Here is a 24,543-nt window from a genome sequence, read left to right as displayed (position 1 = left end):
TATCATTGGCAGTTAATAACAAAACAACAATGTCTCAACCAGTGATCATTACAAAGGGTCAACTACAATAAGGGCATACGTCACTGAGGGAGGGAAAAAAGGAGACCAAGATACGAGAAAAGGGATTATTATTGAGCAAGTAGTTATAACAGCACTACATTACAATTGGATTAAAGTAACCAAAAAACAACAACCAATTGTGTACTGACCGTGCTCGGTGTAAGTGATAAGTGCATTGACACTTTACACTTTCCTGTGTTTCTGTTGCCCACCGCACCAGCGCCCTTCGGATATCGGCTTTACTTAGCAGTTGCCGTGTTGCTCCCATACTAGTTTTACTCGTTCCGGTGATTCATTCCTGGATTTGAACTCAACGTTGATCGTGGCAGCGATCACCTCCCTCTCTCTACTCTCAATTAAAAGAAGTAACTTCACTGCATGCTGGTAAGACTTCCTCCTGTCCCATACCATAGTTGTCCAGTGCCTTTACCACCCTTTTTTTGTATCCTTTATTTAATCCGATACCCTGCCTTTCGCCCCCCCTCCTATTATTTTCTGATTTACCATCAGTTACCCTCGCGCCCTACTGGAACAGCTGATACCACGATCCACTAGCTAACTTGATCCCTGGTCCGCCTGGCCATACCGCCGCATTCCTTTACTCATGGACAGCGTCATTATGCTTACCTCGGTAGGAATAACCATTACTGTGAGTCACTACCTTCATTGGTATGTCCGTTTTTGTTGTCCATAATCCAGTTAGAAATGCGGCTATTTTTTGTTCCCTTTCTTTCCATTTCTGATGCCACCCGATTTTTTTGCCTCCTACATTTATTGATAGTGATCGCCTTTTAATCACCCCTGCAATTACTTCATTTGATTCGTCCATTGTGTGCCTCCAGGTGACTTCCCTCGCTTGCTAATTCACGTTCTCTATGCATGGTTTATGGACTTTCATAGCCTTTATTCTATTTCGCTTTCCTTTCCAAACAGCACTACCTAAAAGCTGTAGCCATTGTCCTGATGATGACCTTTATTCAACAAGGTCGAAACGCCGTCGACATTACAGTGTAATCTATGGCCACCACAGGATCACTTTAGAAAATCCTTAAAAACGAATTATTTGTTGTATATATATTGTCTGATCCTGAATATTGATTGTCTTTATTGTTTTGCGCCGCTTCACGTTGTGTACATATCACTTGTGTCAATGCACTTATAACTTACACCGACACGGTCAGTACACAATTGGTTGTTGTTTTTTCGTTACTTTAATCCAATTGTAATGTAGTGCTGTTATAACTACTTGCTCAGTAATAATCCCTTTTCTCTTATCTTGGTCTCCTTTTTTCCCTCCCTCAGTGACGTATGCACTTATTGTAATTGCCCCTTTGTAATGATCACTGGTTACGACATTGTTGTTTTGTTATCATATTTCACCCGGTCTCAACTGGGTCAACGGGTCTTCCCCTGTTCCACGTTCCTTGTATCATTGGCAGTTAGCATGAATTTAGTTGAATTTATGTGGCATTGTGGTGTGGTCTGGATGTTTAAGAGCACTTTTTCCAACTGTGTATATGTCTTGATTGTGCTACTTCTCGGCTACATTCTGATGAGGCTCTAAAGGGTTATTTATACACCTTGCCTTTAAACTGTTTGCCAATAATGTATGTGCCCTGACTGAGGGATTTCCTCTGCCACAGGACATTAAGGCCCAGGGGGATTTTTTCAATGATGTATTAAATTCCTTGCTAATACCTATAATAAATGTTCTGGCTGTAGGTCCAGGTGTCTCGCGGATTCAGCTGCTCCTGGTTTCACAACCGTTTTTCAGTTGGAAGTATTCAAGCCTCACTGGACACCAAAAGCTGGCAACACTGCTTAAGAGCAGGATTTTCTCTGGGATATATGTGTGGGCATAGAGTGAGCGGCAATCGACTGGCATCTTTAAAGCATTCTGCCAACGACATTGGGGCTTATTTACAAACCCCTTGCACCAGCGGTGCAAGGGACTTGTAAATAAGCACCCTTGTGCCCATTCGAACGCAATAAAACAGTTATGTAAGCTTCACACCACGGAAAAGGTGAAATAAAGCACCAGTTTCTAAAGTTGTTGTTCTTTCCACAGTTACTGGTAACTCAAGTCTCCTGCCTGAGGTCTACTACATTTATTGTAATTTAAAACTTCAGGTATCAAAATGCAAAGTTGTGTGACCTATTAGCCTTACTCTGGCTGAACAACTACCTCCTACCATAAAACTGTTACAAGTGTCTACAAATCTAAGATTGTATTGTGGGAAGTAGATGATGCACCTCATGTCTGCAACATAAAACAAACATTTTCAATGCAATAGGGCTGGCATTACTAAAAGTTTGAGCTATTGGCGTTGCAAATGATGTTTGTTTGTTAGTTTTTGTATTTTTTTGTTAAAAAATATTCCAGCAGTAGCATAAGTAATGAAATAAAATCCATGTAGACCACCAGTACCACCACCACTAACACCACCAGTACCAATACCACCACCACTACCACCACCGCTACAACCACCACAAGTACCATAACCACCACTACAATTATTACTATTACTACTCTGTGGTGATAGTAATAATAATAGTGGTAGTTATGGTACAGATGGAAAATTACTATTATAAATTACAATACCTGTTAATTTTTCAAAAGGCAATGCCATTTACAATACCAATAGCTCTAAAACTCGCAGTTGCAAGACCTATTGCATTGTAAATGCTTGTTTTAGGTTGTTAAGATTTGTTTTTCTGTGTTTAATCTTTGAATTTCTATTTGCGTTGATTAGGACTGATGTATGTATGTATGTATGTATGTATGACACACTTATAAAGCGCTCCTGTCACCCAACGGGCATCCTGGTGCTGTGATCTAACAGATCCTGAAACACAGTCAATACTATATCAGCAAGCTACACTATCCTAGGGAACAGGTGAGTTTCTAGTTCTTTTTTAAAGGAGAGAAGGTCTCCTAAGCATCTGAGCGGCAGTGGCAGATCATTCCACATCTTGGATGCCGTAAAGCCAAAGGAACGGCCACCCATCCGCTTACTCCGGATCTTGGGGACAACTACCAAGTAGGCTGAAGCAGAGCGGAGAGATCTAGTAGGGATGTACCAAGAGAACATCTCCTGTAGGGGCAACGGTCCCAAGCCATGAAGGGCCCGGAAGACCAAGCATAAAGCTTTAAACTCAACCTGCTGAGAAATGGGCAGCCAGTGCAAGTCTTTAAGTGCTGCGGATGACGAGTCAAGACGTCGGCGGGAAAGTGCTAATTTGGCAGCGAAGTTCTGTACCCGTTGTAGTTTGCCTAATGCAGTGACAGGTGCCCCCAGAAGCAGTGCATTGCAGTAATCGAGTCTGCTTAAGATGATACTGCGCACTACTTCTGGTCTGGCATGGGCGGGAAGCAAAGGGAGAATCTTCCGCAGGGTACGCATCAGCCCCATGCAGGTAGACACTGTTTTATCAATGAAACCATCCAGTTGAAGATTAGGTTCCATTGTCACACCCAGGTTTCGGACCGAGTCTGCCGCTGCTACCGTGCCCTGAAAGGAGGGGGGCCAGAAGTCCTGCGGTAGAGGGCGCGGGACACGGTCCGCTGAGGAATGCAACACCTCCGTCTTGGAGCTGTTGAATTGCAGCGAGTTGTTGCTCAGCCATGTTGCCGTGGTGACCATACAATGGTGAAAGGTCTCCTGTGACACCGCATTCTCCCCCTCAAAGGAGAAGATGAGTTGGGTGTCATCAGCATAGTTGGTGACTGCAATGCCAAGAGATTTAATTAGCTTGACCAGGGGGCGGAGGTAGAGATTAAAAAGAATGGGGCTAATGGCCGATCCCTGGGGTATGCCCTGACCAACCCTTCTGATGGTAGACTTGAAGGGAGGCAGGGCAACCACCTAATGTCTATTGGCCAGGTATGAGACAAGCCAATCCCGGGCCAGACCCATCACACCAGCCTCCTCCAATCTCCTGGTCAAGATGGCATGACTGACCGTATCGAACGCTGCCGACATGTCAAGTAGCACTAAAAAGGCTGCTCGTCCATAGTCGGCACGCGAACGAAGGTCACTCAAATCAGTCACCAAAGCTGATTCGGTTCCATGCGCTGGCCTGAACCCAAACTGCGCCGCATCCAGACAGTCATTGACTTTCAAAAAACTGGACAGGTGTTTCGTGACCAGTTTCTCCAAGATCTTAATCGGGAAAGGGAGTAATGAAATGGGTCTGTAATTAGCGGGGCATACGGGGTCCAGTGATTCTTTCTTCAGCAGCGGAGAAACTACCGCAAGCTTCCAGCTGTCCGGGACCTGGGCGGAACCAAGAGACTGGCAGCAGATTGCGTGGAGAGGAGGGAACAACTCTTCCCTAAACACTTTCCAGAGTTTGTGCGGATGTACATCAAGGGGGGAGCCTGAGGACACACTATCCGCGAAAGCGCCAAATTCTGTAAAGGAGGGAAGAGGAAAACTATCCAACCTTGCTTTCTCTGCCTCCATCTCTGATGTAGATGAGAGAGCAGCCCCTGGTGTCATAGGACTTAAGTTACTCAAGATGGTCGCGATCTTCTCTTCGAAGGCCTTGGCCAGCGAGTCGCATAGTAACTGAGAGGCTGGGATAGCTGTAGTAGCTCAGGCCGGTCGTGACAACTCGTTGACGATTTTAAACAAAGCCTGAGCTTTATTTGAGGCTGACAATAAAGTCTCCTCTAGGAACCTCGCTTTTGCACACTTAATCTGTGACTTATAAGCTGCCAGCTCCTGCTTAAAAAGGACTTTATCCGATGCCAGATAGTGTTTCCTCCATCTCCGCTCTGCACGTTTACACTGATGTTTAAGTTGGAGGAGCTCCCTCGAAAACCATGGCATGGCAGTTTTTGTTCTGTCTCGCGTTTTTCTTAGCGGGGCCAGGTTGTCCAGAGAGGCCGTAATTCGCTGGATAAGGGAATTATAACTTTCATCCGCATTGTCTCCCAGCTGAAAAGCTTCAGAGAGCAGATTTGGTAGGGTTGCGCCTCTCAAGAGCCTTGACCATTGTCTCCCAGTCTTAGCAGTTCCCGTGCTACTGTTCTTAGAGTAGCCTACCGGGAGAGCTGCGGAGAAAAGAACTAGGGCGTGATCCGTCCAGCATTGTGGTAGGATATTTCCAACCCTCACCTGACTAGAGTCAGCAAAGATCAAGTCCAAAACATGTCCCCTCTGGTGAGTCTTAGAAAGAACCAACTGCTCCAGATTAATGTTGCAACATGCCTGGGTAAGGTATGTGAAGGCTCAGTCTGTTGGCCCATCTGGCCACAGATTAAAGTCCCCCAGTACCATCAGTCTGGCATGGGAGTTTGATAGATCGTAGATCAAGTCAGTAAGGTCGGACACGGCAAACGTAACGCCAGCCGGGGGTCTATAACACAGGAGACCAGTGAATAGCACCCCCCCCTGTCCCTTCAGAGAAAAACCCATCAGTTCGTACTCCGTGATTCTCTTAATTTCTAGCTGGGAAAATTCCAGCGATTCCCTATAAATCAACCCTACGCCTCCTCCTCTAGCCCCAACACGAGGATTATGTCTAATCTTATATCCTGGGGGGCAGGCTTGCCCCAATTCTACTCCACTATCTGTCCTTGTCCATGTTTCCGTCATGAATAAGGCGTCTAACTCATGTTGTTCTATGAGTAGCGCTATCTCTATGTAATGCCTGCACAAGGATCTCACATTTAGCAGACCACAGGCCAAGGAATTGTGGCTTTTAACAATAGTAGAGGGCTGGTGTTCTACCGAAACATCAGGTTTCAGGACAAGAAGATCTTCTTTCGTGTAGGTTAAGCGCATAAGGGAGACGGGGGCAGCAGTTCCAGCCGCCAGCGCGTCCTGTGCGCGAACGGGCGCAAACGGGCTTACCTCTGGCGCACCTCCGGCGCGCCCGCTGCGCGCCAACGCTGCGCGCTGGGCCCTCCATTACTATTTATCACCGTAGAGCGCGGGAGACCACCTATGCGATCGTCTAGCCGGCCAACCAAGATGGCGCCTAGTCACCGGCCCGTTTTCCCAACCACTCACCCAAGATGGCGGCTAACGCCGGGATGTAAGCCTCCCAGGTAGCCCTACTCACTAAATCCCACAAATGCGGGTGAGTTTCCAATTATTATAGTGCAGGTAAGACTCTATTCACACCCCCCCAAAATGCAGGCGCAACTGCGCAGGTTACAGCACGAGCGCGAACAGGAGCGAAAGCCAAGCTATGGCGAAAAAAAATTAGGAATCAATTTAAAAAGCTGGCAAAAGCAGTGACACGCGTGCAGGTTCAAAAGATCTACCTGCCGGTGTAAAAGGATCGCCTTAAATGCAGGATGCGAGGGCAGAGCGCGGGAGACCGCCTATGCGATCGTCTAGCCCGCCAACCAAGATGGCGCCTAGTCACCGGCCCGTTTTCCCAACCACTCACCCAAGATGGCGGCTAATGTAATGTTATGTTCATCTACCTTAGGGGGGAGGTTGGGTGATGATTCATACAATAACAATAGGATTTGTATCTCAATATCTGTCAGATATCCAAGTTGATTGCGAGGTCGGTATAGTCTGTTTGTCATTGGCATTGGGATAGTCCCAATCCATGAGCCCTACGCTCTTTGATATCTATGTGTCGTCACTGGCACCTCTGATTGAGTCATTTGGCTTTGGCCTGAAGTCCTTTGCGGATGACACCCAGATTGTGGTGTCACTGCTGTCAGGGAAGGAACTGGGAACAGCAAATCGGCTCCATGACTGCATGGCAGCTGTGGGTAATTGGATGGCCCAAAATTGCCTCAAACTGTTTTGTTGGGAATTACCCCAACTTCTGGGCCCCTGACTGGTAGCCGGATACGCTTGGTCCTCTCCCTACCCCCATTAAGAAAGTGAAAAAGCTGGGAGTCTGGATTGATGACAAACTTAACTTTGGGGACCAAGTGAAGGCAGTTATTTCAACCACATCATTTGCTCTTAGATCCTGGAAGAAAATATTGCTGTTCTTGCCAAAAGACAATTTTAAGCAAACAGTGGTCCTCAAATTTGTTTAAGGAATGAGGGGAATAAATATAGTACAGAATCGAAACTATATTTAGGAATGTCCAGCCGGACATCCAGTTTAATTCTTCAATGAAAAAGCAAACAATAATCAACAGCAAAACATAGGTGGGACAGAGTCCTGTATCCGTTGGGGGAAGAAGACAAATACAAAACAAACAGACATTACAGGCAAGGCAAGCGGAGCTTAATTACGAAATCCAATGTTTTAAGCTTTTTTTCTACAAACAGTGCACATTTTTACATAATAGATTAATGTGCATGCTGTATAGATTGGGGTCGACGACGTTTCGATCCTATTACAGAGATACAAGGATCATCATCAGGACGAAACAATGAACAAGCCCGGTATTGAAGGAAATTGCCTGTGGAAAATCAAGAATATGAAAAGGAGGAGAGAAAGAAAGAAAATTTAAAGCTGGGATATGGCAGCGCGGAATATACATCCGTGATAGTGCTCAGTGCACATGCCACATGTGACTTCATGCAGTTTGGCTGTCTCTAGAATGCTAACGAGTGAGCTAGTGAACTAGACAGGACGAATTAATCTCCACGGAGAGGCAAGCATTAGTTTAGCGCCGGTGGTGGAGTTCTACCGTTAGAACGTAAAGCCGGGGGGTGGCAAGGCGCGGAGTGTGTGACCGCAATAATTATAGCTGAGAGTCAAGGCTGCCGGTCTGAGAGAGGTTCGCTTACCAAGGACAGTCGACGTGGTAAAGTGCCGGAATATATAAATCGCGTCTAGTAGTGCCACAAGGTCTGGAGGTAGGCTGGCGGGTGCGGGTGTGACCGCAACGGTAGCTGGGGAAGGAAGGGAGGCAATTGAGGTTGGGGAGCAAGTGAGTGGGTAGCGCCAGGGTGACGGGATGCGGACGAGGAGGGTACCTGTTAAAGTACCGAGGCGGGCAATAGGGATTTCTAGCTCCGGTCCGAGGTCAATGAGAACAATCCGCGCATCCGGGGTTGACGAGCAATCGTGATAGAATTGCTGGAATGAAGGATCCGTGGATATGCACTAGAAGGGAAAGGTGCAGTTTACTCAAAGGATCAATAGTGAGTATGCCCATACGAGGTAGACGGACAAGGTGCTTACCGTGATCAAGTGGCGTCCTCAGTTAGCAATGAACGAGTGACGAGGAGGGCCAGGGAAGCGTGCAGGTTTACATGCATCGTGAGCGTGTGGTACACTAGAGCGTAAAATTGCGACGCCATGATGGAAGAGGATAGTAAAAATAGAAGAAAGATTGACCAGAAGCGGAAAGTTTTAAAGCAGATAATTATTATGAAGGGACATTTTCGCATGTGGAGAAGAAAATACAATTAATTACAAAGCCAACAGGGACTGTTCAGCAATGCGTCGTAATTACTTGGCTGAACCCAGGGAAAGCAGTGAGACAGAATGGGCAAGACATAAAGAATTAATAAAGTGCGAACATCAAGAACTGTGAGGAGTGTAACAACGAGGCAATCACATTTCCGTTAATTAGAAGTAAGCATTGTGCGATGAGAAGCATCATATGACATCTGTCATAGCAACCACAGTTCCGAGTGGAATATCTCAGGAGACAGTCTAACAGAGAATGGGATCAGAAGTGTGTTATTCAGATGAGATTAGTCCAGTCCTCATTCCGATTCAGACCATCCTTGATGCTGTTCATACGAATGATCATTCTGAGTTCTTCTTTATTTAGAATCTTGGCGATGTCACCACCCCTTGGGGGTAGTTTGACGCTCTTTTTTTTTTTTTTTTTTAAAACCTTTATTTCGGTAGATGCACAATACACAGCGTCTGCCTACAACCCCTCGGGGCCGGCCGCTATGACATTGGAGAACATAGAACAATAATGTCAGGATAAGAAAAGGTTTAATTTTATGGTTTCGTCGAGTACGATGTAGTGAACTTCGAAAAGAGTCGAAGCTAATCATTGACCAGGAGAGACATCACCGTTCACGGAGCACCCAGAGGGAGGCGCTATATAGGAAGGCATTGGTAAGGAGACAGGTGGCCACCCTCCAGGAACTAAGAGCATACACTATACCACAGAATGATAGAACACAATAAACTCCCTACTAACACTGAACCCCGACCCCGAAGAAACGAAGAAACATAAAAGAGAAAGAAACCAAAGAGGGAGAGAGAAAGAGAGAGAAAGAGGGCCATAGAGACGAGAAGACATAGAACACATCCCATCCCCCCACCCTGCATACCAGCGGAAGGCCACGGCCCACCCCCCCCCAATAGGCATGCCTGTCGCCCCAAGTGAACCCCAAGTAGGAAAGAGAGTCTGGAGAGTGGGAAATAACCTCCCAGTCTCCGACTCCCAAAGAAGGCAGGAGGAGGAATTTTTACATACTCCCGGTCACCACAGCCCCGTAAGCGTCCCCCACCCTGAATATCATCAGCACAACTGAAGCAGCAAGCAAAGCGGCAGGTGGGGAGACTCCATTCCAAATGTGCGAGCAAAGCAGATAATTAGCAGTCTCGTCCTAGTCCCCGCCCGCCAGTACGTACCGCAAACTAAAGGGAATCGCCCAGCCCCGGCCCGATCCTAAGTGGCCCCACAGATCCACCCCCGCAATAAACAGTAGCAAATTACCCACATGCGGCACAACCGATACATAAACAAATATTCTAGTCCGGGTCATGCCAGGCGGTCAGGCAGGATCATCAAGGGAGGCAACATCAACCCTGGCCTGAACGCGGAGACCCCACCAAGCATGGCCGCCGCTGGGAGTGTACCTCAGGCAGAACAAAGGAGCAAGATGGCCGCTCCCGGCAAAGAGGACGCAGAGGGAGAGGAAGCGAGAGTTCCCAGTCGTAGACCATCACCACATCGATAGTGACAAACACAGTTTTCCCCACAGAACGGCTCACACTCCGGCGATGTTGAGGCAGACATGGCAACACTTGCAGAGGCAGAGTCTCAGCTTGTAAAGTGGAAGGGAGCTTTGTAACTGCAACTCTGTCCTTAAAAGAACCCTCGACACTGTAGCCAGGGAGAGGACGTTCCACAGTATCCCCCTGTCGCCAATTTGTATCCGCCTCGAAAGGAATGAGAGGCATTGGGGGGTCAGACAACCGCAGTAGTTCCCTGGATGGCATAGCGGCATCGATCTTCCGCTCTAGTTCTCGAGTGCGTTGGCACCATGTCGCCCGCAAGTCCCCTAGGGCTAGAAGGATATCACCATAGGTCAGGTCTGCTCCCTGCCTCAGCATGCCGACAGTATGTAAAGGCGCCACCGGGACACCCTCCAGCTCGACAGTAGGCAGGGAAGCTTGCGTCAAGGATATGGCGGCTTCCGCCTTTCCGGCGAGGTAGACCGGCACCGGTACCATTTTTGCCGTTAGCCCACCTCGGAGGGGTGAGGGCGACTCCATAGGATGGAGGGACAGTAGTTAAGGCAAGAGGAGTTACTGCTCGCTATACGGGGCTCACACGATGGGAGAGCCCTCGGCTGTGTTGCAATGCGGGTGGTGGGCGCTCTCAAACAGATACCGCTCTGACCGCTGGTAGGAGGACAAAGGAAGATTCGCCAGCCCGGACCCAATCGTACCGGAATTCTCTCCGTCGCGAAGAAGGCTCCGCCAGGCCGCCCACTCCACGTCCGGTCACATTTCCCCGGGCGCCGGTCCAGCCCCAGGTCGTCCCACCGTACGTGATAAGCGGTGTCCGGTGGCGGTGGTCGGGCCAGAATGCGTGGGCGAAGTCCAAAGTCGGCGAACTCTATGAATCCTCGACCAAAAAAGCCGGCGGGGGCATCGGAGGAATGCGGAAAGTATCAGCGCATTCGTGGTTGCATTTGCTCGCGCCGTAGGCAGGATTAAAGATCAGGATGTCATGTAAACAGCGAACGGGCTGCGGAGCCGGGAGCTCAGACGTCCTGTCCGTCCGCCATCTTGGCTCCTCCACTCTAGTTTGACGCTCTTGATGATTGTCCACTTAATGTCATCCTCGGTGTGTCCCATTTCAGAAAAATGTTTTGGTCAATCTTTCTTCTATTTTTACTATCCTCTTCCATCATGGCGTCGCAATTTTACGCTCTAGTGTACCACACGCTCACAACTCAGACCCAGGTGAGGGCACCAGTGGAACAAATTGCCCTCCTGGCCCTTCCCACCCTGGTCCCAATAGCAATTTTTTAGGCCGAGGCCACAACGAACCACCAAAACGTGGCCGGGTCAAACAACACCAAAGATGGTACAATCCACCAGGAGAACGCCAAACCCGCCAAAAATTTTACCAATGGTAAATGAGGTTAATTTACAATGCATACCCATTTTCAATCTGTCCCAGCATGTACTCACTGACCCTGAGGTTTCCCTATTGAGCAAAGGGTTGTCCTGTGTCCCTACGACTCATCCGAATTTCCTAGAACTGCACACTGAATTACTCAGATTTTTTAGACGACTGCGTCTACACACCTTCTTTCTTTTAAATCCTTCCACACCACCCACTGGCAACACTCCCTTCAGACCTCCCTCCACCTTCTCCCCTTCCACTAGTATGGTACCGAGTGAAATCACCACCTTCGAGAAATTGGTTTTAAGAGATCTATCCACTTTGGAATCAAAAAAGCGTTTTATCCCCTATAACATTACTCTTTCCGAGAAAAACGCAATCTCTTCGTTGAAGTTGAACCAATCACTAATCATCAAATCAGCAGATAAAGGTGGTGGTATTGTGCTACAAGAAAAGGATGCATATACAGCTGAAATCCACTTTGGAATCAAAAAAGCGTTTTATCCCCTATAACATTACTCTTTCCGAGAAAAACGCAATCTCTTCGTTGAAGTTGAACCAATCACTAATCATCAAATCAGCAGATAAAGGTGGTGGTATTGTGCTACAAGAAAAGGATGCATATACAGCTGAAATTCTGAGACAGTTATCCAACACTGATCACTATTGCAGACTCCTCACTAATCCTACTAAGGAATTACAGACCTTAATTCTCCAACTTACTACTGAAGCTAAAGTACAGGGCTTCCTTAGTCCCAAGGAATTTCTCTTCCTCAATGTTAAGGCTCCACGTACCCCAGTCATCTACACTCTCCCAAAAGTCCACAAAAACCAGAGTAACCCACCCGGACGTCCCATAGTGTCGGGTTGCGGCTCTATTCTCGAGCCTCTTGGCCAATATATAGACCATTTCATTAAGGACTTTGTCCCCCTCACTGAGTGCTATATCAGAGACAGCATGTCTATGATTAACCTTATTGAACACCACCCGTTCGATCCTAACAATGATCTCCTATGCACCATGGATGTAGAATCCCTCTACACCAATATTCCACAAATCCCAGCACTCCTTGTAATTCAACAGGTTTTAGACTCCAGACCACGCCCTCACTGTGTTCCCACATTGTTCATTATCCAGTTATTAGAACTTTGTCTAACCCGTAATTTCTTTTCCTTCGAGAATGATTTTTACCAACAAGTGAAGGGTACATCGATGGGGGCAGTTTTTGCGCCTAATCTGGCCATTCTGTATATGGATCACTTGGAAATGTCTTCCATCCTTTCTCCCACGAATCCTTTCCTTTCTGGTATCACCCTATGGCGTCGATACATAGACGATATTTTTCTAATCTGGCATCAGAATGAAGCAACTCTTTGTCAGTTCAACCATTGGCTGAACAATAACTGCTCAGGCCTAAATTTTACTAATACACACGACAGATCACACATCCCATTCCTGGACCTTACCATATATCATTGTAATGGCGAACTACTCACTAAACTTTATAGGAAAAGTACTGAGAGAAACACCTTACTTCGCTATGAGAGTCATCACCCCAGAGCCTTAAGAGACTCTCTACCATACTCACAGTTTTTGCGCATTAGACGCAACTGCTTCTCCAAGGAGGATTTTTCCTTGAAGCCACTACCCTTAGCAACAAACTCAGAGACCGAGGGTATCCCAAAAGACTTGTAAGCAATGCGAAAAAACGAGCATGGTATTGTCCTAGGGAAGTCCTTCTTTCCCCCAAAACCAAAACCAATACCGACCGCATAGTCTGTGTCACCACTTTCTCCCCCGCTTCCAATCAAATCAGAAAATCCATCCTGCAACACTGGCCAGTGTTAAATGCGGGCAATCTTTCCATAGAGCGACCCTTGTTTGCCTTCCGTAAGAGCCGCAATCTCAAGGATCATTTGGTAAGGGCCACCCTGCCAACCACTCGTCCCATGACTACCTTGGATGAACATTGGGGGCTCACGCCCCTCATTGGTCATGCCAAATGTGGAAATTGTAATGTATGTAGCATGACTATGGAAGGAAAAAGTTTTCTATTTAACAATGTTTTTATCACCTTGACTTAATTTTCCAATTGCAACACCAACAATGTCATTTATCTGATTTCCTGTCCTTGTAACAAAGTGTATATTGGCCAAACTACCCAAAAGATCAAACTACGCATTGGTCAACACAGGAGCAGACTGCGCTGCAAAACCCCCAATGCCCCTCTTGTTGAACATTTTTCTGAAATGGGACACACCGAGGATGACATTAAGTGGACAATCATCAAGAGCGTCAAACTACCCCCAAGGGGTGGTGACATCGCCAAGATTCTAAATAAAGAAGAACTCAGAATGATCATTCGTATGAACAGCATCAAGGATGGTCTGAATCGGAATGAGGACTGGACTAATCTCATCTGAATAACACACTTCTGATCCCATTCTCTGTTAGACTGTCTCCTGAGATATTCCACTCGGAACTGTGGTTGCTATGACAGATGTCATATGATGCTTCTCATCGCACAATGCTTACTTCTAATTAACGGAAATGTGATTGCCTCGTTGTTACACTCCTCACAATTCTTGATGTTCGCACTTTATTAATTCTTTATGTCTTGCCCATTCTGTCTCACTGCTTTCCCTGGGTTCAGCCAAGTAATTACGACGCATTGCTGAACAGTCCCTGTTGGCTTTGTAATTAATTGTATTTTCTTCTCCACATGCGAAAATGTCCCTTCATAATAATTATCTGCTTTAAAACTTTCCGCTTCTGGTCAATCTTTCTTCTATTTTTACTATCCTCTTCCATCATGGCGTCGCAATTTTACGCTCTAGTGTACCACACGCTCACGATGCATGTAAACCTGCACGCTTCCCTGGCCCTCCTCGTCACTCGTTCATTGCTAACTGAGGACGCCACTTGATCACGGTAAGCACCTTGTCCGTCTACCTCGTATGGGCATACTCACTATTGATCCTTTGAGTAAACTGCACCTTTCCCTTCTAGTGCATATCCACGGATCCTTCATTCCAGCAATTCTATTACGATTGCTCGTCAACCCCGGATGCGCGGACTGTTCTCATTGACCTCGGACCGGAGCTAGAAATCCCTATTGCCCGCCTCGGTACTTTAACAGGTACCCTCCTCGTCCGCATCCCGTCACCCTGGCGCTACCCACTCACTTGCTCCCCAACCTCAATTGCCTCCCTTCCTTCCCCAGCTACCGTTGCGGTCACACCCGCACCCGCCAGCCTACCTCCAGACCTTGTGGCACTACTAGACGCGATTTATATATTCCGGCACTTTACCACGTCGACTGTCCTTGGTAAGCGAACCTCTCTCAGACCGGCAGCCTTGACTCTCAGCTATAATTATTGCGGTCACACACTCCGCGCCTTGCCACCCCCCGGCTTTACGTTCTAACGGTAGAACTCCACCACCGGCGCTAAACTAATGCTTGCCTCTCCGTGGAGATTAATTCGTCCTGTCTAGTTCACTAGCTCACTCGTTAGCATTCTAGAGACAGCCAAACTGCATGAAGTCACATGTGGCATGTGCATTGAGCACTATCACGGATGTATATTCCGCGCTGCCATATCCCAGCTTTAAATTTTCTTTCTTTCTCTCCTCCTTTTCATATTCTTGATTTTCCACAGGCAATTTCCTTCAATACCAGGCTTGTTCATTGTTTCGTCCTGATGATGATCCTTGTATCTCTGTAATAGGATCGAAACGTCGTCGACCCCAATCTATACAGCATGCACATTAATCTATTATGTATAAAAGTGCACTGTTTGTAGAAAAAAAGCTTAAAACATTGGATTTCGTAATTAAGCTCCGCTTGCCTTGCCTGTAATGTCTGTTTGTTTTGTATTGGTCTTCTTCCCCCAACGGATACAGGACTGTGTCCCACCTATGTTTTGCTGTTGATTATTGTTTGCTTTTTCATTGAAGAATTAAACTGGATGTCCGGCTGGACATTCCTAAATATAGTTTCGATTCTGTACTATATTTATTCCCCTCATTCCTTAAACAAATTTGAGGACCACTGTTTGCTTAAAATTAACAATTACCCAAGGTCCTCCACTACCTATTGGGTCCCCTTGTTCTGTATAAATATGTTAAGCGCAATCGCTGGATTGCAAGGGTCAGGATACCTATCCCCTTACCAGTAAGTGGGTTCCTTCCTCTTATGTCCGTCCATGCCCCTGCCCATTTATTTCCCCCTACTTTCTCTTGTTATGTCTGATCACGCACCCCTTTACTCTGACGAGTACATCAAGAAAATCTGTGAAGGCCCCTCTTTATTCTCTGAGACAACAGATTCCCCTTCCACTGCCAATGCATCATTTAATGAACAACTAGAAAAATGTAAAAAGAAAGAGGTTCGTCTCCAACTTATGGTCCGGATGCTCACTGAGTATTTGAAAGCTGAAATCATTCCGACTGGGCTACAAGTGCGTAATATTCCTGGTATATTCACTGATATTCCCAAGTACATCAACAGCTTCAGTTATATAGGTACCACCTGCTCTCGCCACTGGTTGGTTCTAGGTATTGACACAGCCATTGAGTCACTTAAGAAATTAGCTGAAGAAATTTCTGAAATTGAGAAACAAATCAAAGAATCTAGTTAGATTACAGACAGTAAGAAATTACTTGAACAAATTCAAAAGACAGTTGATGACTTTCAAAGAATAGAACAAAACAAGAAATCAGTGAAAGTCCGTAAAGATATCAGAACATACAACATTGAGCGCACCTACCCATATCTTCAGAAGGACTTTTACACAAATAGGGCATACTCTAATCCACAAAACAGTAGACCCTGGGGACGCTTCAACAGACGCCACAATCTAGTGGGTTTTTCCGATACATCTGCAGAATCTTCAGACAACTCAGACCCAGGTGAGGGCACCAGTGGAACAAATTGCCCTCCTGGCCCTTCCCACCCTGGTCCCAATTGCAATTTTTTAGGCCGAGGCCACAACGAACCACCAAAACGTGGCCGGGTCAAACAACACCAAAGATGGTACAATCCACCAGGAGAACGCCAAACCCACCAAAAATTTTACCAATGGTAAATGAGGTTAATTTACAATGCATACCCATTTTCAATCTGTCCCAGCATGTACTCACTGACCCTGAGGTTTCCCTATTGAGCAAAGGGTTGTCCTTTGTCCCTACGACTCATCCGAATTTCCTAGAACTGCACACCGAATTACTCAGATTTTTTAGACGACTGCGTCTACACACCTTCTTTCTTTTAAATCCTTCCACACCACCCACTGGCAACACTCCCTTCAGACCTCCCTCCACCTTCTCCCCTTCCACTAGTATGGTACCGAGTGAAATCACCACCTTCGAGAAATTGGTTTTAAGAGATCTATCCACTTTGGAATCAAAAAAGCGTTTTATCCCCTATAACATTACTCTTTCCGAGAAAAACGCAATCTCTTCGTTGAAGTTGAACCAATCACTAATCATCAAATCAGCAGATAAAGGTGGTGGTATTGTGCTACAAGAAAAGGATGCATATACAGCTGAAATTCTGAGACAGTTATCCAACACTGATCACTATTGCAGACTCCTCACTAATCCTACTAAGGAATTACAGACCTTAATTCTCCAACTTACTACTGAAGCTAAAGTACAGGGCTTCCTTAGTCCCAAGGAATTTCTCTTCCTCAATGTTAAGGCTCCACGTACCCCAGTCATCTACACTCTCCCAAAAGTCCACAAAAACCAGAGTAACCCACCCGGACGTCCCATAGTGTCGGGTTGCGGCTCTATTCTCGAGCCTCTTGGCCAATATATAGACCATTTCATTAAGGACTTTGTCCCCCTCACTGAGTGCTATATCAGAGACAGCATGTCTATGATTAACCTTATTGAACACCACCTGTTCGATCCTAACAATGATCTCCTATGCACCATGGATGTAGAATCCCTCTACACCAATATTCCACAAATCCCAGCACTCCTTGTAATTCAACAGGTTTTAGACTCCAGACCACGCCCTCACTGTGTTCCCACATTGTTCATTATCCAGTTATTAGAACTTTGTCTAACCCGTAATTTCTTTTCCTTCGAGAATGATTTTTACCAACAAGTGAAGGGTACATCGATGGGGGCAGTTTTTGCGCCTAATCTGGCCATTCTGTATATGGATCACTTGGAAATGTCTTCCATCCTTTCTCCCACGAATCCTTTCCTTTCTGGTATCACCCTATGGCGTCGATACATAGACGATATTTTTCTAATCTGGCATCAGAATGAAGCAACTCTTTGTCAGTTCAACCATTGGCTGAACAATAACTGCTCAGGCCTAAATTTTACTAATACACACGACAGATCACACATCCCATTCCTGGACCTTACCATATATCATTGTAATGGCGAACTACTCACTAAACTTTATAGGAAAAGTACTGAGAGAAACACCTTACTTCGCTATGAGAGTCATCACCCCAGAGCCTTAAGAGACTCTCTACCATACTCACAGTTTTTGCGCATTAGACGCAACTGCTTCTCCAAGGAGGATTTTTTCCTTGAAGCCACTACCCTTAGCAACAAACTCAGAGACCGAGGGTATCCCAAAAGACTTGTAAGCAATGCGAAAAAACGAGCATGGTATTGTCCTAGGGAAGTCCTTCTTTCCCCCAAAACCAAAACCAATACCGACCGCATAGTCTGTGTCACCACTTTCTCCCCCGCTTCCAATCAAATCAGAAAATCCATCCTGCAACACTGGCCAGTGTTAAATGCGGGCAATCTTTCCATAGAGCGACCCTTGTTTGCCTTCCGTAAGAGCCGCAATCTCAAGGATCATTTGGTAAGGGCCACCCTGCCAACCACTCGTCCCATGACTACCTTGGATGAACATTGGGGGCTCACGCCCCTCATTGGTCATGCCAAATGTGGAAATTGTAATGTATGTAGCATGACTATGGAAGGAAAAAGTTTTCTATTTAACAATGTTTTTATCACCTTGACTTAATTTTCCAATTGCAACACCAACAATGTCATTTATCTGATTTCCTGTCCTTGTAACAAAGTGTATATTGGCCAAACTACCCAAAAGATCAAACTACGCATTGGTCAACACAGGAGCAGACTGCGCTGCAAAACCCCCAATGCCCCTCTTGTTGAACATTTTTCTGAAATGGGACACACCGAGGATGACATTAAGTGGACAATCATCAAGAGCGTCAAACTACCCCCAAGGGGTGGTGACATCGCCAAGATTCTAAATAAAGAAGAACTCAGAATGATCATTCGTATGAACAGCATCAAGGATGGTCTGAATCGGAATGAGGACTGGACTAATCTCATCTGAATAACACACTTCTGATCCCATTCTCTGTTAGACTGTCTCCTGAGATATTCCACTCGGAACTGTGGTTGCTATGACAGATGTCATATGATGCTTCTCATCGCACAATGCTTACTTCTAATTAACGGAAATGTGATTGCCTCGTTGTTACACTCCTCACAGTTCTTGATGTTCGCACTTTATTAATTCTTTATGTCTTGCCCATTCTGTCTCACTGCTTTCCCTGGGTTCAGCCAAGTAATTACGACGCATTGCTGAACAGTCCCTGTTGGCTTTGTAATTAATTGTATTTTCTTCTCCACATGCGAAAATGTCCCTTCATAATAATTATCTGCTTTAAAACTTTCCGCCTCTGGTCAATCTTTCTTCTATTTTTACTATCCTCTTCCATCATGGCGTCGCAATTTTACGCTCTAGTGTACCACACGCTCACGATGCATGTAAACCTGCACGCTTCCCTGGCCCTCCTCGTCACTCGTTCATTGCTAACTGAGGACGCCACTTGATCACGGTAAGCACCTTGTCCGTCTACCTCGTATGGGCATACTCACTATTGATCCTTTGAGTAAACTGCACCTTTCCCTTCTAGTGCATATCCACGGATCCTTCATTCCAGCAATTCTATCACGATTGCTCGTCAACCCCGGATGCGCGGACTGTTAACATTGACCTCGGACCGGAGCTAGAAATCCCTATTGCCCGCCTCCGTACTTTAACAGGTACCCTCCTCGTCCGCATCCCGTCACCCTGGCGCTACCCACTCACTTGTTCCCCAACCTCAATTGCCTCCCTTCCTTCCCCAGCTACCGTTGCGGTCACACCCGCACCCGCCAGCCTACCTCCAGACCTTGTGGCACTACTAGACGCGATTTATATATTCCGGCACTTTACCACGTCGACTGTCCTTGGTAAGCGAACCTCTCTCAGACCGGCAGCCTTGACTCTCAGCTATAATTATTGCGGTCACACACTCCGCGCCTTGCCACCCCCCGGCTTTACGTTCTAACGGTAGAACTCCACCACCGGTGCTAAACTAATGCTTGCCTCTCCGTGGAGATTAATTCGTCCTGTCTAGTTCACTAGCTCACTCGTTAGCATTCTAGAGACAGCCAAACTGCATGAAGTCACATGTGGCATGTGCACTGAGCACTATCACGGATGTATATTCCGCGCTGCCATATCCCAGCTTTAAATTTTCTTTCTTTCTCTCCTCCTTTTCATATTCTTGATTTTCCACAGGCAATTTCCTTCAATACCAGGCTTGTTCATTGTTTCGTCCTGATGATGATCCTTGTATCTCTGTAATAGGATCGAAACGTCGTCGACCCCAATCTATACAGCATGCACATTAATCTATTATGTAAAAAAGTGCACTGTTTGTAGAAAAAAAGCTTAAAACATTGGATTTCGTAATTAAGCTCCGCTTGCCTTGCCTGTAATGTCTGTTTGTTTTGTATTTGTCTTCTTCCCCCAACGGATACAGGACTGTGTCCCACCTATGTTTTGCTGTTGATTATTGTTTGCTTTTTCATTGAAGAATTAAACTGGATGTCCGGCTGGAAATTCCTAAATATAGTTTCGATTCTGTACTATATTTATTCCCCTCATTCCTTAAACAAATTTGAGGACCACTGTTTGCTTAAAATTAACAATTACCCAAGGTCCTCAACTACCTATTGGGTCCCCTTGTTCTGTATAAATATATAACTTGCCAAAAGACAGTCAGCAAACGGTAATTACTGCATTGACCATGTTTAGGCTAGACTACTGTAATAGCCTATACCTCAACATCCAGGAAAAGTTTATGTACAGACTTCAACTCCTACAGAATGCAGCTGCCAGACTACTCGCCGGCATACCAAAATATGCTTCAGTCTCTGGGGAGATTAGAAAGCTGCACTGGCTACCTGTCAAGAAGCGAGTGCATTTCAAATCTCTATCCATTGTATACAAAGCCCTTCATGGTGTTGGTCCTGGCCACCTGAAATGGCAATTTCAATGGTACATACCTAAAAGATCGCTCCTCAATAGCAAAACTGGTGATAATGCCCTCTGTAAAAAAAAAAAAAAAAAAAAAAACAGTTGGGGCAGCGGGAGCTTTGTGGTCTTTGCAGCCAAGGCATGGAACTGTCTGCCATTCCATCTTAGAAGTATGACAAATCTATTGGCGTTCAGGAAGGCCCTGAAAACCTGGCTTTTTAATATATAACCCCAGCCTCATTCTCTATTTCCCTATGCTTAAGTTGGAGGACTTTCCATAGCGCCAGGACACCTTTGGGTAACAGTAGCGCTCTATAAATGTCTTTAACATTAACATAGTATTTAGTTTGCTATGGGGTTCGTGTACTAATTTCTGAAAAAGCTAAATTCTTTAGAGAGATTTTTCTGAGAGGTGTAGAATGTTCTTCATATCTCTGATAGCGAGTTGCAAGGCCTTGTAAGTCTTGTTCGATTGTGAACTGAGATTTTTTAGCTCCCATCTGGACGGAGGAGAGACGGGCTGTTGTTGGGGGAACCTGTTGGTATGCTGGGTAACTCTATCTCTGGGAGATTGTGGCTACTTTTTGTCTTACCTGTAGCTATTGTCCTATTCGATACAGCTATCTCGAGATTCCTATTATAGAAAATATGATTCCATCTCCAGTTGTCCTAGGCAATGACTGCTCTCTCAGGTACCTCAGGTACCAACAATTATATTTGGAGGTCAGCACAAAATAAATACCATCACTGATATTGGTCGGAGCGAACGTGGCTTCTACAGGTACGGTAAATTAGACATGGTTTTGAATGATAGATTGGCAGACAGTGGAACATTGAAGTTGTGAGGTGATTGTGCAAAGTAGAGACAGCTAGGATGTGATTTTAGGAAAGAGCAGGTAAAGGTGCTTGCTTGGTATCTACTAGTTCACTTATCAGAGTTAGTTGAGTTAAATGGAGAGACTGGATAATGTTAGGTTGTACCAGAAATGCGGCTTTCAATAACGCAGTCATGGTGCCTGTGGAAGCGCTGGTGTCTGGATTGGTGCTGCCAAGACTTCTGAGGAATACAAAAGAGCGATGGATGGAATGCTTGCATTGATCTCAGCCACTGGTAATTTTTCAGGGCTGCATCCCAGTCCACTTTTTTTTTTTTTGCTCACTTCGCCACCACAAGTTAAACCCAGCCATATGCGTTAGCCATTATCCTTGATCCTGATGCAGTCAGGACAGTCAGTCCTACAAAAACCGGAACACAAGCAACCCAAGACCAATTTCAGTCTAATTAGGCCTTTTCATCCTTGTGAAAGTTGGTTTCATTGGAACAGCGAGCAAGGGACCTACGTATGGGCATACCTGTCGCACTGAGAGCATTGCACGGAGTAATGCAAAAAAAAAATGAGGGGTGGAATGCTTGACCTCTCCCACTGCTAATTACTCAGGCCGCATTCCAGGCCATAATTTTTTTTTACCCACCTTGCCACCTCAGTTATGACCTAGCCATATTCAAATCATCCTTGTCCTCAGGGCTGGCTCCAGGAATTTTTATTTGGATGAGCCAAGGGTTCTTTCGGGTGTGCCACTGTGGGCCCAATTTATCACTTCCGGATGTAGTCTACAAGGTCTAAATTACATCATATCTACTTCCAGTCACCATGATACAAAGGATAGATTCTGTGTGTATACAGAGCATGTAGAGAGCTACTTGACAGTAAGAGCAATGTCGGTGCCTACGCGCAAACCCTCAAATACTAGCAGGCCAGGCTTCAACACAAGCACTTGAATATCAAGTATATTGTAATAGCAGTTCAAGATTGTAGGAAGGTGGAATCTGACTATGGTTGCCCCCACTTTTTTCCTGGTGTTTTGATGGTTTTTGACTAGTCTGGCTGGGATCCTGCTATCCAGGACCCCAACCTATCTGCTTTCTCCCCTAAATGACATGGTGTGCATATTAGATGTACTAGTGATTGGATACTGTGGTACCATATGAGCCCCTAGTATATGGTACCTTAGGTACCAATGGCATAGGTACTTCACAGGCCTACCAGGAGCTGAAGCATGTATTATGCCACCCCTGGGAAGCAGGCTAAATCTGACACCACAGGCCTGCTACTGCAGCCTGGGTGAGGTAGTGTTAGCACTCCTCACGGAGGTATAGGTTCCCTATATCTCACCCTACACACACATATAAACCTATCAGTCACCCCTATGGCAGGCCCTATCAATCCTGAGGGCAGGGTGCTTGGTTTACAATGTGAGGGTGTGCCTCTGCATGAGCAGGACCCCTCTGCAGCTGGCAGAGTCTATTCTCTGTGGCTGTTTGTGACTGTGGTTAAACCATATACTCTTAAGTGCAATATTACCTCCCGGTAAATGCTAACTTTGGAATGACTGCATCAAAACATGTCGTGTTTGGTGTCAAACAACTTGGAATCATACCCCCACACCAGTTACTGGTGTGGCAGTATGATCCCACCCTTCTAGAGGGGACGGCATGTACCTACTGTGGTAACACAGTAGAAATCTGAAAGAGCCCTGGCATCACAAAATGGATGCCACCAGCACAGACACTGGGCTGCCCTCCTGCTGCTGACTGAAACTCGCAGTGGAGGAGGCCCAACAATAGGCATCCTGTCACAGGGAGGTGTCACTACCTTCCAGACAGGATTTAGTGTATTGGGGATGGGTGGGTGCACTTCTAGAGTGCTTTGAAGTCCTGCACTGGGGGAGCAGTAGGCTCCTCTGTGCATATGCCAGCTCAAACTAGTTCAGGGGCTACCTGTCCCTGCTCCGGCGCGAAACTGGACAAAGGGAAGTGGGCGTAACCACCCACTACGCTGACCCTCCCAGAGGAGTGGTCATAGAGCTAGTCCCTCCCCTACCTTTAGTATAAGATAGGGAAACCTTGCCATTGCAAGTTAGATATCCATGAACGACGCTTTACAAGAAGAATCCTGGCCCTTCGACGTTCCACTACCTTTGGAAGACAGAAGAATCTCCCTTGGAGTCAAGGAGTGACTCCCCTGCTTGGCAGGCACAAAAACCTTAATCAACGGTCGCAAACTTTCCCGCTCTCGCCGGAGTCCGAAGTCCCTGCAGCCCCGGAAGTGGAGTTCCTGACTTCTCGACAGCCATTGTGAGTCCCCAGCAAAGCTGTGGCGAGTGGACTCCACGAGTGACGAGGAACAGCAATACCCGGGTACCGTGCACTATTGTCTAGTGCAACCTCTTTACGACGTTCTACGAACTTGTGCATTGGACCATTTGTGGCCCAAGCCTCCAGCAGGTTTTGCAGCGAAAATCAGAGGCCTACCCGTCCCGAGTGACCGTGGGCTCCTGCATAGCATTTCCTCACGAGGTGTCTTCGCGATCCCTTGCCCGTTGGCTTGTGGGTCCTCCGAAGACTTTCTTATCGAACCAAAGGGCTCCCCTGGTTGCTCAGTCCCTCAGACCTTGCTGGTCTGCACCGCTGACTTAATTCACTTTCCACGAGACTTGCTGTTGCCAAGGCTTGTTGGCTCCAATCCGGTTGCCGACACCTCAGCAAGCTGCAGACGTCATGGGACACTCCAAATCCAGCTGCTGGTCATCGTCGATCCCTTCTGGACCTCGTGAGCGAAGAGTCAAAACACCCTTGATCACCTGAAATCACCCGACTTCCGTGGGCATCCATCTCTTCTGGCCCCGGGTCACTGGCAAGTGACTGTGAACACTGTCCCTTCTGCTTTCAGGTCATCTTCATCTTGAATCCAGCCTTGGATTCCACCGGACACTTCTTCAGTCTTCGCAAGCAGCAAATCTTCTTTGGCTTCCATAGAAAACAGCGACGCGACCCGACACCAAAAGACACCTATGCACCCGGCTTCTCTGGGTGAGGTAACTTGTGCACTCCGGTGC

The 24,543-nt window shown here is 46.4% G+C and overlaps 1 protein-coding gene across 4 annotated transcripts in view; it reads left to right on the top strand.

Moving 5' to 3' along the window:
* SIDT2 (SID1 transmembrane family member 2) overlaps positions 1 to 24,543 on the top strand; it is a 230,618-nt gene that overhangs the window by 9,158 nt on the left and 196,917 nt on the right. The gene's annotated exons all lie outside the window — the stretch shown is intronic.

Source organism: Triturus cristatus, chromosome 3_2, assembly GCF_964204655.1.
Source record: "Triturus cristatus chromosome 3_2, aTriCri1.1, whole genome shotgun sequence".
Taxonomy (NCBI): Eukaryota; Metazoa; Chordata; class Amphibia; order Caudata; family Salamandridae; genus Triturus; species Triturus cristatus.
Note: the sequence above shows the minus strand (reverse complement) of the source record. Positions and strands in the feature narration are given on the sequence as shown.